Source organism: Apodemus sylvaticus, chromosome 5, assembly GCF_947179515.1.
Source record: "Apodemus sylvaticus chromosome 5, mApoSyl1.1, whole genome shotgun sequence".
NCBI lineage: Eukaryota > Metazoa > Chordata > Mammalia > Rodentia > Muridae > Apodemus > Apodemus sylvaticus.
The window spans coordinates 70,386,869-70,400,038 of NC_067476.1; the positions used below are offsets into that span (position 1 = coordinate 70,386,869).

A 13,170-nucleotide genomic window follows, 5' to 3' on the forward strand; every position below is an offset into this window, starting at 1 on the left:
TATTGTTGGAGACGTTTTAGTATTACAAAGTTTTGTTTGTCATTTTTAACTTGTCTTTTGTGAACATGTTTTCTGATATTTTTTGTTTTAATGGCTGTTTCTGTGTTTGTACACACACATACACTTCCAGAGATTTACTTAGTTTTTGTTGTGTTTTGTTTTATTGTATTATTTATTTTCCTCTTTGTTTTCTCAGTAGAGAGAGAGAGAGAGAGAGAGAGAGAGAGAGAGAGAGAGAGAGAGAGAGAGAGTTTAAATTGGGTCCTAGGAGTAAATAAAGAAATGGAAACAAGTAGAATATATTGTATGAAAAGAAAACTTTTCAGCAACAACAAAAAGCTAGTCAAATGATTCAGGGATATAGGGATACCTACATGTCAGTTTCTGTTTTAAGATCTTTCTGCATTTCGAGATTATGGAGTCTCTGGATGCCACTTTGTTTTCTCTTGGAATTACTTCAATAATTTTCTTCACCCAATTTCAAGGATACATTTATTTTGCCAACCAGTTTTAATTAAATTTTGAAAATAAAAGTATTCCAACAGTTAAACCTTTTCAAATAATTAATTTATTAACTGAGAGAATAAAATTAAACTGCTTTTATTTTTCATATATCAACAGTCAGAGGTCTTCTCAGAGTGAATGTGTGAACTCAGAAACATAAATTTTCCTACCCATTATTGATACCCTCTGTATTGAAACATGTCATTAATTTGTAAAGAGTTAAAAACATATTTGCTCATTAAATTATTGAATGTTTCTATTCCTTTCATTGAGTTGTTTAGGTGTTTTATTAGTTTTTTGTTTGAGTAATTTTTTGATTGATTAATTGATTGATTGATTGCATTGATGTGGGAGGGGAGGTAGAATGTGTGTCTGTTGGTATAGGTGCCTGTTATAACACATGTGAGTACATGTGAATGATAAATAGTATTTGTGATTGTTAACATTCATGCAGAACTAGATGAAGCCACACTTCTATAACTATCTGTTCGACCTTATTTTCTCAGAATAAATCTCCACTGAACCTTGAAATTATTGTTCTTCAGCTGATTCCACAATGAAGTAATACGCTCAAATTCACAGATTCCCTGTGTACCAGCATTGGATTAAAAATGTAATCCTGGGCTTAGTTATGACATTAAAAGTAATGGAAAGTAAATCTCAAATTATTCTGTTGGCATAATATGTTTCCTTATCCACTGAAGTAGAATATCTTAAAATTTATCAGAAACCACTATTAATCTCCTCCATAATTTCCTGATAGCATTCTTCATTTCTTTATTCCTGAAAGTGTAAACCATAGGATTTAGCAATGGTGTAAGGACATTGATAAATATAAGCATGTTTTTCTCAAAGGAGAATGCAGAAGTAGGTCTTGCATATATTAATAGGCATGGGACAAAGCACAAAAGCACAACAACTATATGGGATCCACAGGTGGAGAGAGCTTTACGTCGACCTTCAGAACTGTGGGCTCTCAGAGAGAACAAGATAATACCATAGGATACAAGTAACAAGGAAAAGATTATAATGCATATAGCCCCACTGTTTGCAAATATCAAAAGGACATAAATGTGTGTGTCAGTGCAGGCAAGCTTCAGTAAAGGGAACAAGTCACACATGTAATGATCAATGACATTGGGGCCACAGAAGGGTAACGGCAATGTGAAGATAATTTGTATGATAGAATGCAAGAAGCCTCCTGCCCACTACCAAAATTCCACAGAGCCTCCTGGTCATGATGGAGGAGTAGTGAAGGGGTTTACAAATGGCCACATAGCGGTCATAGGCCATGGCTGACAGGACAATCACTTCTGCCCCAGTGAAGAAATGGACTGCAAACAGTTGTGTCATACAACATTCAAAAGAGATAGTCTTCCTTTCATAGAAGCAGTCTATAATTATCTTGGGTGTGACAGTAGAAGAAGTGAATGCATCCAGTAAGGACAGGAATATTAAGAAGAAGTACATGGGGGAGCCCAGCAGTGCAGGGCTGTAGATGATGGTCACCACAATTATCATGTTGCCCCCAATAGTTGCAAGGTAGATAAGTGAAAATAAAACAAATAGTATTTTCTCCACATTCAGGTTCTGTGAAAGTCCCAGGAGTATGAACTCTGTGACAAAACTCTGGTTTTGCATGATTCATAAGAAGACTATCAAAGTAAATTTTATTAACATAATATTTTCAAGTATGAGAAAAATTACTACTTATAAATTTGTATCAGCATCAATAAGATTGCATATGCCTCAGAAAATTACTTTGATTTAATCTATTGTAATTGACAATAAAATGGAAAAGTGTTTTTGAAGGCAATAGGGCTGCAACCTGAAGAATTGATGTAAACATGGATCATTAAATACTCAAAAAGAGCCAAATTCAAATATTTTCAAAGCTATTTAGTTGTCTTAGTGGAAATACATGCTTCATCTCCTAATAATCAGCTTTTTAAAAATTTGTTTCTTTAAGAGAAATATTAAAACAATACTGAAACTATAACCTAGATAGGAACAAAAGGTCAGAATTTATAAAGCATATCTGTCTCTTCTTTGCATGAGCCATGGCTGAGTAGCCTTCAATGACTTGTCATAGCACTCCATATGCACAAATAGAAGAAAAGGCAAAATGGACTTTTTGGTACACATAAAAACCGTGGCTGCTTTTATAACTTAATTTATACCAGGAAGCACACTTACAAATTTTTCTTCTACTTCATTTTAAAATCTGACTAGAACAATATAAAAAGTACTCTATTGCCATTGCACTCACTCACACACACACTCACACACACACACACACACACACACACACACACACACACACAAATACTAAAATTTTCCTCCCCCAAATACAAAGTAATAAGGAAATAAACAAATAATATGTTATAGATCAGGTCTCCAGCTTTTGCTGAATACTATAAGGGAGAAGTCATTGTTATTTTTAATTGTACAGTGTTTCAATATAAGTTGCAAGACCAAATAAACAAGGAATTTAAAAATGACCAGAGATTTTAGGAAATACATGTTTCAAGACTTTTGAAATATCCAAAGAATCAATTTTTGAACAGTGATTTGTTTTTTTTTTTTATTTGTAGTTGCATTGGTGGATATTCTTTTTATTCGCCTCACTAACAACAAGAAAACATCTTGTTATGATCTCCATGTGTCAGTGTGGCATTTTGACAAAGGCAACAACAGTAAACAATAAAAGTTCAAGTGATGGACTAAAAACTCACATACAGAAACCAGCGACAACACATTTCTGCAGAAGAGAAATCATTAATTGATTTTGAATTAATTAACTCTTGAAAGTTAATAATCTGCCATATAATAATGTGTTGTTTACTTGTTAAACAAATATTATTTAATAAGATGATATGACATCTTATTTGGAAAATTTGTATAAGGTTACTATAAAACATGCTCATAAACAATTTATATGCTCATCTTTAAGGATTATGAAGCCAGTCAAATTGAAAATGTGAAAATGTTATTCATTGTCACATGACAGCAAAACTCTACATTTAATTAATTCACTTGAAAACCTACTTGCCTCTTTAATAAACACTACCTTAATAACCCATCTTATGTATTCATTTTCCTTCCTTGCCATGGTTACAAAGAATATCTGTTACCTCATTTAAAATATGAGATTAAAAATAATTCAATGTACTGTAAAGAAAAATGTAACAATTTTAGGGAGTATAATTTTAAAAGAACAGAAAGTATTTTACTTACTAATGTGTCTTTCTTGAGGTGCTGATATATTTAATTTAAACCAAAGAATCTTCTCATGATGTTCTCAGAGCAGTTACACACTAGAATCTGTCATCCAAAATCTGAATCTGTTCACAGGCTATGCAAGAGAAATTGGAGTAAACTAACCCTATAAGGTCATTGGGTCAGACAAATATTTAAGATAGACTGAGAAAATCACTATAGAATTTATTGATTCTCATCTGGTTATAAAGCAAGATGTACAGTGAGTAAGAAGACCGAAAGCATTGTGTCATGCATGAAAATATCATATTAAAAATCTGCTTCCCTTATAATGATAATATTTGAAAAAAAAAGGAAAACCTACACTAGACTCCTGATCCCTGCCCCACCAGGCCTAAACTCTTACTGTTTTCTGAGGCATGAGTCAGGATATTTTATACACCTAATACTCTAAAATTCTTGGGTATCACTTGAAGGAATTTGCAAAGCTTATGAAAATAATGATGGAATTAGAATGTGGGAAGAAAGGAGTAAAATGTTAGGAACATGTTGCTTATAGACAATCAGGTAGGTGACCTTAACTTTTCTTTCCTTTAAATCTAACTAATCCCTTACTCTCATCAGCAGTTCTACAGCAGACCACCTGCTGCTGCCTCCACTCTTTACTCCCACCATCTGTAGCAGATCACAAAGTTCTCCCTTACCACCCCATCACTTTGTTTTTTTCACCATCTCCCACAGTCACTCCCTGGGAACCTGCTGGTCACACTGGCTAAAGAAAGCAGGTAAGCAATTTCGACTATATGTCTTCCTCCCAAAATCTATTGCCACAGGCTCATCCCAAATTCTGTTGGGTACCACCAGCATAGCCTCTCCCTCAGCTTCCACTGAATTATGTAGCATACCTTGCATTCCTACTTCCTGTGGACAAGTTCAGCCATTTCGTTTTGCACCATTCCTATTCCTAAATGTCAGCTCCCAATACTTAGATAAATTTTATGAAGATCTTCAGTCCTCACATTGGACATGGATTCTGAAGGCTTCTTACCAGGAAACACACAGGCATTCTCCTGAGAAGTAGATAGGAAACGGTTATTAGCACAAAAAATTGCAATATTGTCAAACTTAAATGCCTAAATCCTAATATAAAAACAAAACCAGTGATGGCCAGGACAATATGTCTCCCTTTGATTCCAGAAAAACATCTATAATAGGTGCTGGAAAATGCAATACAGCTGAGGCATAAAATAAATTGCCTTTATGAGTAAAATAGAGTTCCTTAAAGAGGGAATAAATAAATCCCTTGAATTTATGAAAACAGAGATAGTTGAAGGAAATTAATAAGATAATACAATGCCTGAGAGCATAAATTGAGCCAATAAAGAAAAATCAGGACCTTTAAACCCGGCATAACATCAAAAAGATAATCTACATGATCAAGTAAATTTTATGCCAGAGATTCAGGCATTGTTCAGCATACTAAAAATGTGTCAATATAATCCACCATGTAAACAAACTGAATGAAAAAAACCTACTTGATTACCTCATTAAATGCTAATAGACTTTGACAAAAATCTAACACCCCTTCATGATAAAAGTCTTAGATATGTTAGAGATACAAGGGATATACCCAAATTTTAAAAAAGCAATTTACAACAACCTAATAGCCAACATAAAATTAAATAGAGAGAAAAATCAAAGTAATTCCACTAAAATCAGGAGCAAGATAAGGCTGTCAATGCTTTTGATATCTATTCAATACGATACTTAAAGTCACAAAATGGAATGGAAGCAGTCCAAGTATTATTTTTAAATCATATGTTTAATCATACATAGTAAACTTGAATAATTAAACACTTCAAGTTTTTGAAGATGATTGAAAATGATATAAGAAGATGGAAAGATCTCCCATGCTCATAAATTTGTATGAAAAACTTAGTAAAATGGCCATCTTATTAAAAGCAATCTACAAATTTGATAAAATTCCTACTAAAATTCCAACACAATTCTTTACAAACTTTCAAAAATACTTCACATGGAAAAGAAATTAAGATAGCTAAAACAAATCCTATATAGTAAAATAGCTTCTGAAGGTATCACCATCCCTGATGTCTAACTGTATTACAGAGTTGTAGTAATAAAATCCACATAATATTAGCATAAATATAGACAGGTTGATCAGTAGATTCTATTGGAAGACCCAGACATAAATCCACCCAACTATGAACAACTGATTTTTTATAAAGAAATCAAAAATATGCATAAGAATAAAATAAAATCCTTGTACTCACTATTAGAAATTGCACAAGCTATGCAGCAATTAAAAAATATGCAGAGCTTCAAGGTCAGACTCCTACAGTTTATCTGATCTCAAAAAGTCTTCCTCAGTCCTAGGTAATTAATTTTGTGGGAATGGAAATGAAAAAAGAAAACATCTGCAGCAAATGTTTTTAGTCTAACTCTTATCTGCATGTAAAAAATGCGAATAGATTCATATTTATCACCCTGCACAAAACCCAATTTGAAGTGTATCAAAGACCTTTATTTATAGACGATTCACTTAACCTAATATTAGAGAAAGTTGGAATTCCCTTGAATGTATTAGCACCAGACACAACTTTGTAAAATCGCCAACATCACAGGCACTTAGATAAATAACTAATAAATAGAATTTCATGACAACCAAAAGCAATATAAAACTCATTCTCACATACACATAGGTAAGTGTAGCTCTCATCCCTCATCAAAGATGTTTTACTTTACTTCCACAAGGACATCTTTACAGAAAAGCAAATCTGGTCAAATTATCCAGATCAACTGATCTTGCTGTGGCCAACAGAGCCATCTAAAACTCAAATCCAGCCCTAAGGCTTAGGGGCAATTCTGGAGAGGTACAGAAAAATTGTGATAGCCAGAATCTATGTGAGATATGATCTGGGACCTTTGTTTTATGTTATTTATGTTACTCTAAAAATGTACTAAATAATATATTATGCTGAAATTAAAAACATATTTGCTTACTGCTGTTGGAAGAACTATGATATGATCAAAATTCCTTGTATATATTTATGAAATTCTCAAATGAATAAAAAATTCTCTATAAATATAATTGACAAACAAGTGTGAACTGTGATCTCCAAGTATGATAAACCAAGTGACCACAGCTCAACACAAATAGACTTTATGCCACTGGTATTAGAAAGGATTGATATAGACTTGGATGGTGACAAATTTATCATGCAGCCTCGAATGACTATGAATTTAAAATCTTCCTACCTCTGTCTCACAGATCTGGTATTATAAGCTTATGTGACTGCATTCACTCAAATATATAGATTTTATCATTAAAACCCAAAACTATTTATTAAAGTACAAATTAATATTAACACTAGCATTTTCTAAAAGTGTCTACCAAAACTGAGAGGAAATACTGAATGAGTCAAGGGAAAAATATGCTTTTACATTGCATTTTAAAATGCACTTTAACTATTTTGACCTTTTTTTATTCATGAAATAATTGTGGAATATGTAGTAGATATAGTTGCAGAACTTGAATAATGCTTTTATTTTTGAAAGAGGACTCTACCTGCAGAATTTTTTTCTAAAAATAAATATGAGAAAATTTACAATGTAATATAATGTAATATCTAAAAATTGAAAAATTAGAACACTGTAAAACATTCATGATAGTTGATGTAGTTAATAAGACTCTTACAAATTACTATGATATGATTCTATAAATAAAACTAATTATATAATATCAAAAGTAATATGTATTAAAGTAAATTTTTATAAATGAGAAAATAAGAGGAATATTAATCCACCATTTATAGGTTTTATAAATATAAACTATTGTCTAAAAGGCAGCTTAAAATGATAAACTCCATCAGTAAGAAATTTTTTGTTTTTGTTATAATTAAGAAACTGGAAATTTAACACCAAGATTAAATATACAAATTGTAATTTCCTTTCAATTTCTGAAAACAATGTCAGATTTTCTGTCCAAAATTGGAAGCAACAATTTAACTTAACAGGGCATCTTGTGTAGACTACTTCATTGTATTATAATTTTTCCATATATTGGATGTAACTCTATGCCAACTAATTTCTCTTTGGTTTCCAATTCATAATCTCATTTAGAAATAACTCAATTATTTTATAATGTTATCCATAAATATAGTAGATAATATCTACTATATCACAATTACCTATCCGTTATTTTCTATAGCAGCCATGCCTTTGAAACTCTTAGAGGGGTAAACTGTTTTCTCAGGGGGCACAAAGCAGGAACTGTGGTCACTGAGCTGTCTCCTAAGCGGTGACCTAAGGAAATCTACAGTCCACATTGTCCAGTATTTCCTTCCCATTCATATAAACAGCTCAAGTAACTGTATTGTCAATATATCCTCAGACAACCAAAGCTTTTCATTAACTGTGACACACATAATATTCAAAATGATCAGGGTGGTGAATGAAGGATTACTATTATGAATAGTTGCTTTTAAATATATTTAGAATGTCTTTTTTTATTCTTTTCTTATACATTAAATTCTAATGGAATTTCCCCTCCATTTTCTCCTCCCAGTCCCCTGACCTCCCCTCTCCCCCAGGTCCACTTCTCCTCTATTTCCCTTCAAAAACAAGAGTGAGCCTCCCAGGGATATCACCTGAACATGGCATAACAAGTTACAATAATATTAGGCACAAATCCTGATATCCAGGATTCCAGGAGTGGGACTGGGACATCAATCAAGCCATAAAACCTAAACTCTGTCCTGCCTGCAAAATGTGCTGGAGATAAATCTGGTATAGAACTTCTGGAAGGGACCAACCAATGATTTGTTCAAATTGAGGCCTTAGAGACCCAGGATAGAACTAAACATGACTATAAAACAAGAAAAAGCAAGAAGGAAAACAAATAAACAGTCTATTGCTCTTATACATAATGATAATTTACTAAAATTATACATGAAATTATTCCATATATTTATTTCCATGAGGCCATCCTATTTTTTAAAACAAAAATTATCTACCAGTAAAAACTTCATTTCTTATGATTATAGCTAACATGGTTTATTTACTTGACTTTCTCAAAACTACACGCATTTCCTTCAGATTACTGATCTTTTCTCTGCCCACCCTTGTTACTCTTATTCCCTAAATGTCTCAACTTTACTTGCCAAATATTTCCTGAAATGTTGGGCAAAGAGATTTTTTTCATTCTTTTCATGTCCTTCCTGATAGATTTCTTAAGCTTCTTTGATGTCTTATTGATTCTGTTCATTTTGAGAAATAGAACAAGTCAGAATCCTAGCACCATTGAACTTTACCTACTTAGTTTTCCTAAAAGTTCAAAGGAAGAATGCTAATGCTTTGAAAAATCTAAGTGGAGAAGATTAAATCAGAAGGCTTCACTGTATGACTCAAGTTCAACTTTGTTAACCTGTATTCCTTTTATGTCACATGTACTAGTGTATATTTTTGAACTAGAACATTTTATATTTGATTTGTATAGCTACTTAAGGTACAGAGATGCTTCTACATATTTTCTTATGTAACATTTTTATATACCATTAAAGTACTCTGCCTTCCAATAAAACTTTACCATGCTTAGTTACTAGTTCATTAGTGAGTATATGTTTAAATAATCTAAGTATTGTCAGACAGATAATAGGAAAATGTATTTGTGCTGGATTTATAAGTTGTTTGATTTTAATATGAGTTAAAATTTTGAAATTATGCTTAATTAACCCTGGAAAAATCAGTGCTGCAAAAAAAAATTTGGAAGAACTTTTTGGAGGGATAAATAGGTGGAAGGATTTTCTGCTTCAACAGTTATTTGAGCCCCATGGGAACTTGAGCAATTATTTTTTATGAAGTACTATTCTCTGGCCTTCTCATACATAGATTTATTACATTTTAAAAACACTAATTTTGGTCATAAAATTTCTATTATGATGAGTAATCTGAGCATTAGAGTTTATAGAAGAATAAATAGAGTTTATAGAGTTTATTCTCAAGAATAAATAATTGAGACAAGAAAGAGGCATGATTTTCTAAATGCAGTAGGTGGCACACAGTACCCACATGTTAACCACTTTTATCACAAATTAAAAATCTTTTGTGAAAGTGCATATTATTTTACTTTACCTCACCAAATGTCCTTTCTGTGAAAAACCTGAAGATTGTTGTCTTTTTCATTCAGTGCTGATCAAGATTCTCTGCCTGTTTCCAGTTCATACTTCCACATCTAAGGAAAAGCCCGAGAGAAGCTCTGGCCGTTAGGGTGGAGGATGTTACCTCTGCTTCCTGGTTGCTGTGTTTATCATAGCTGCTGAACAAAACATAACAAAGGCTCAAAAATTGCCTCCTCATTACATCTGGAATTTAAAGAGGATTCCCTGAGACATCATGAATCTGAGAGACTAATTCTTAGCTCTCACAGGACTTGAAATATTTCTGGCCACATGAGATCCAAGAAACAATTTTGTGTAATGGTTGATTTACTCTAAAATTTACAATGCTGTCATGGCCATCTTATTTTTTTCAAATCAGAAGTGGTTTTATCTGATAATAAATTCATATACCATCATTTTCAGAAAGAGTAGACTATTTTTTAGTGGGTGAAACAGTTTCTCTTTGCAGAACTTAGTTAAAATGCTATCTGTCAAAGGTATCTATCAGTGAATATATAAGGAAATATGCAAAGACTATTCACTAATAATATTTTATTTATAAATATATGTGATGCACATAAGAGGATCTTTTCTCAAGACAGAGGAAAAGTCAAACTAGATTCTTAAAAGAAATACCCCATAAATTTATCATAGTTCAGTTGTTGATACAGTCCTTTCTGAGGAAGCTCCAAATTTCTCATATATACTGCTCTTATGATGCTGAAGGTTGTAAAACTAAGTATCACTCTCACCAAACTGCAATCCCTAAAAGATTTGACAATTACTGACCTAAACAAGTACTAAAAAGCTACTCAAGTGATCAATGACTTTCTGGTTGCCTTTAAGACATGCCTTACAAGATTGAACACATGTCTTGCACTATTAACAAGAGCAAGATCCACTGGTTATATAGGTCAGATGTACTATGGGAAAGCCTCTTACTTTGTTAAGTGGACATAATACTAAATGACCCAAGATTAGGGACTATTTCAACTCCCATTTTCTCTTTTTTTCAGTTTGCAGAAAAGTTGTTATTTGTGTATGACAATTAAAATATACATCCATAAATCATCAACTTTTAGGGAATAAGAGCGCAGGGAGTGGGAACATTGAGCCTCAATGGAAGGTCCACGTCATACTTTCCCACAAGGCTCAGGGGCGAATGAAAAAAGTATATAAAAATATCAGAAGAGCCAGAAGTGATGGATAACTATAAGAAAACTGGTTTCTGGACACCACAGAAGAGCAGTATGCATGAAATGACATCAGTTGTTGTCGCGGCCACTTTTGCCAGCAAGGAATGATGCAACGCAGGAAGATCTTCTTCAAGCAGTTTATTCCCAGGGGGATTAAAAAACACAGACACAGATCATTCTGCAAGGAGAATGCCCCCCCCCAACCTTACTGAGAAACCAGCAATATATATACTAGAGGCCAGGGAAGGAACAGGAGAAAACAATTATAGTCATAGGTCAGGCACCTGGGAAGTCTCTACCACACCAGGCTGGAAGGCAGGAATCAAGCTAAGCCACGGGATGTTTTGCTCTAAATAAACCTGTGCAAACAGCTCAGCTGGGGATGTTGACCCAAGCTCTCTGGTTCTCAACAGCTCCCCCTTTTTTATTTTTATTTTTTAAGAATGAATAGTGTCTGTCTTAGGACACCTTCCGTCCTACTCCCATTACCTGTCTCTGGGAATCTCTGCCAGTCCCAGAGCCCCTGTCTTAGGTTGGTGTGGACTGCAAAGGAGTTACCCGTCATAGACTAACTATTCTTGATACAGGCTGAGCCAAATTTGAGCAGATGTATTATCCTGTGCCTAATCACTTGTTCAATTACTGCTCTGGACTGGTTTTGTTATTTGCACATACAGTTTAGCAGGAACAATCCCAATGTGGCAGCTCCACAAGCCAAAAACCCAAGTGCCATGGACCCAGACCTTTTTTAATCAGGGGTGGCGATAATGCCAAAGTCTCTCTGATGGTAATACAAGGTGACAGAGAATCTCCATTCATGATTTAGAGGCATAGACATAATTCCAGGAACTCTTCAACCACAGCAGCATCTTCATATTCTCAGTAGTTTGTCAGTACACACAATCTGCTAGAACAATTCTATTTCTTCTTGTCTTCTTTCGGTTCATTAAAGACTTTTCGAACTACAGAAGAATGGGACTAAAACACATGGTTTAGTATTCATGGAAACATTGCAAAGCACTCCGTTCTACTTTTAATTTAACTTCAGTCTTCCCCGTAGTTCTTTTAATCTCGAACATCTGATCCTTAACCTTTGTACTCAATAGAAGAAATAACCATCAGCCTACTTCCTATAGAACTTGAGAATCTGCTGGCCCTTTTAAAAGCAGCATTTCTCTAGCTGTGTTTGACTCCTAGATAAATGCAGGGCAGTTTAAATCAGCCTCTGCTGTGTAAACTGAGACTGGATCAAGAAATGGACCTCCAGCAGATAAAGTTTTTAACAATTAGAGCAAACTAGCCGCACTCTCAGCGGTCTTTATTGTCCCACCTTACCTTGAGAACTTTATCGCTCCATACTGGAGTCTTTATAGCCTCTTTTACCGAGGACTTTTCCCTTTGTCCCTCCTTACCTGGGAACTTTATAGTCTCTCAATACCGAGAACTTTACTTTGTCCCACTTACCCGAGAACTTTATAGTCTCTCAATACCTAGAACTTTACTTAGTCCCACTTACCCGAGAACTTTATAGTCTCTCAATACCTAGAACTTTACTTTGTCCCACTTAACCGGGAACTTACCAGCGTGCTACCCGGACTGCAAAAAGTTCTGAGCCGTTCCTTGGAGAGGAGAGGTCGGTGTCCCCGTACGGGCCACCACTTGTCGTGCCTATCTCGACCAGCGAGGAAAGAGGCAACACACGAACTCTTCTTTGAGCAATTTATTCAGGAGCCCTTGAACAATTTTCTAACTTCTGACATCTTCCCTCTTCTCACTTCTGACTTCTGACTTCTCCCCTCTTCTTCTTCTGACTGCAAGAAGTTCTGATCCTCGAACCCCCGAACGAGGAGAGTTCCTGGGTTTCAGCACCAGTTGTCACGACCACCCTCGCCAGCAAGGAATGACGCAACACAGGAAGATCTTCTTCAAGTAGTTTATTCCCAGTGGGATTAAAAAACACAGACACAGGTCATTCTGCAAGGAGAATGCCCCCCCCCAACCTTACTGAGAAACCAGCAATATATATGCTAGAGGCCAGGGAAGGAACAGGAGAAAACAATTATAGTCATAGGTCA

General features: G+C 34.4%; 1 pseudogene; it reads right to left on the reverse strand.

The window, feature by feature from the left end:
- Positions 1-1,217: 1,217 nt before the first annotated feature.
- On the reverse strand, positions 1,218-2,145 carry LOC127684385 (olfactory receptor 4C15-like; annotated as a pseudogene).
- Positions 2,146-13,170: the final 11,025 nt, after the last annotated feature.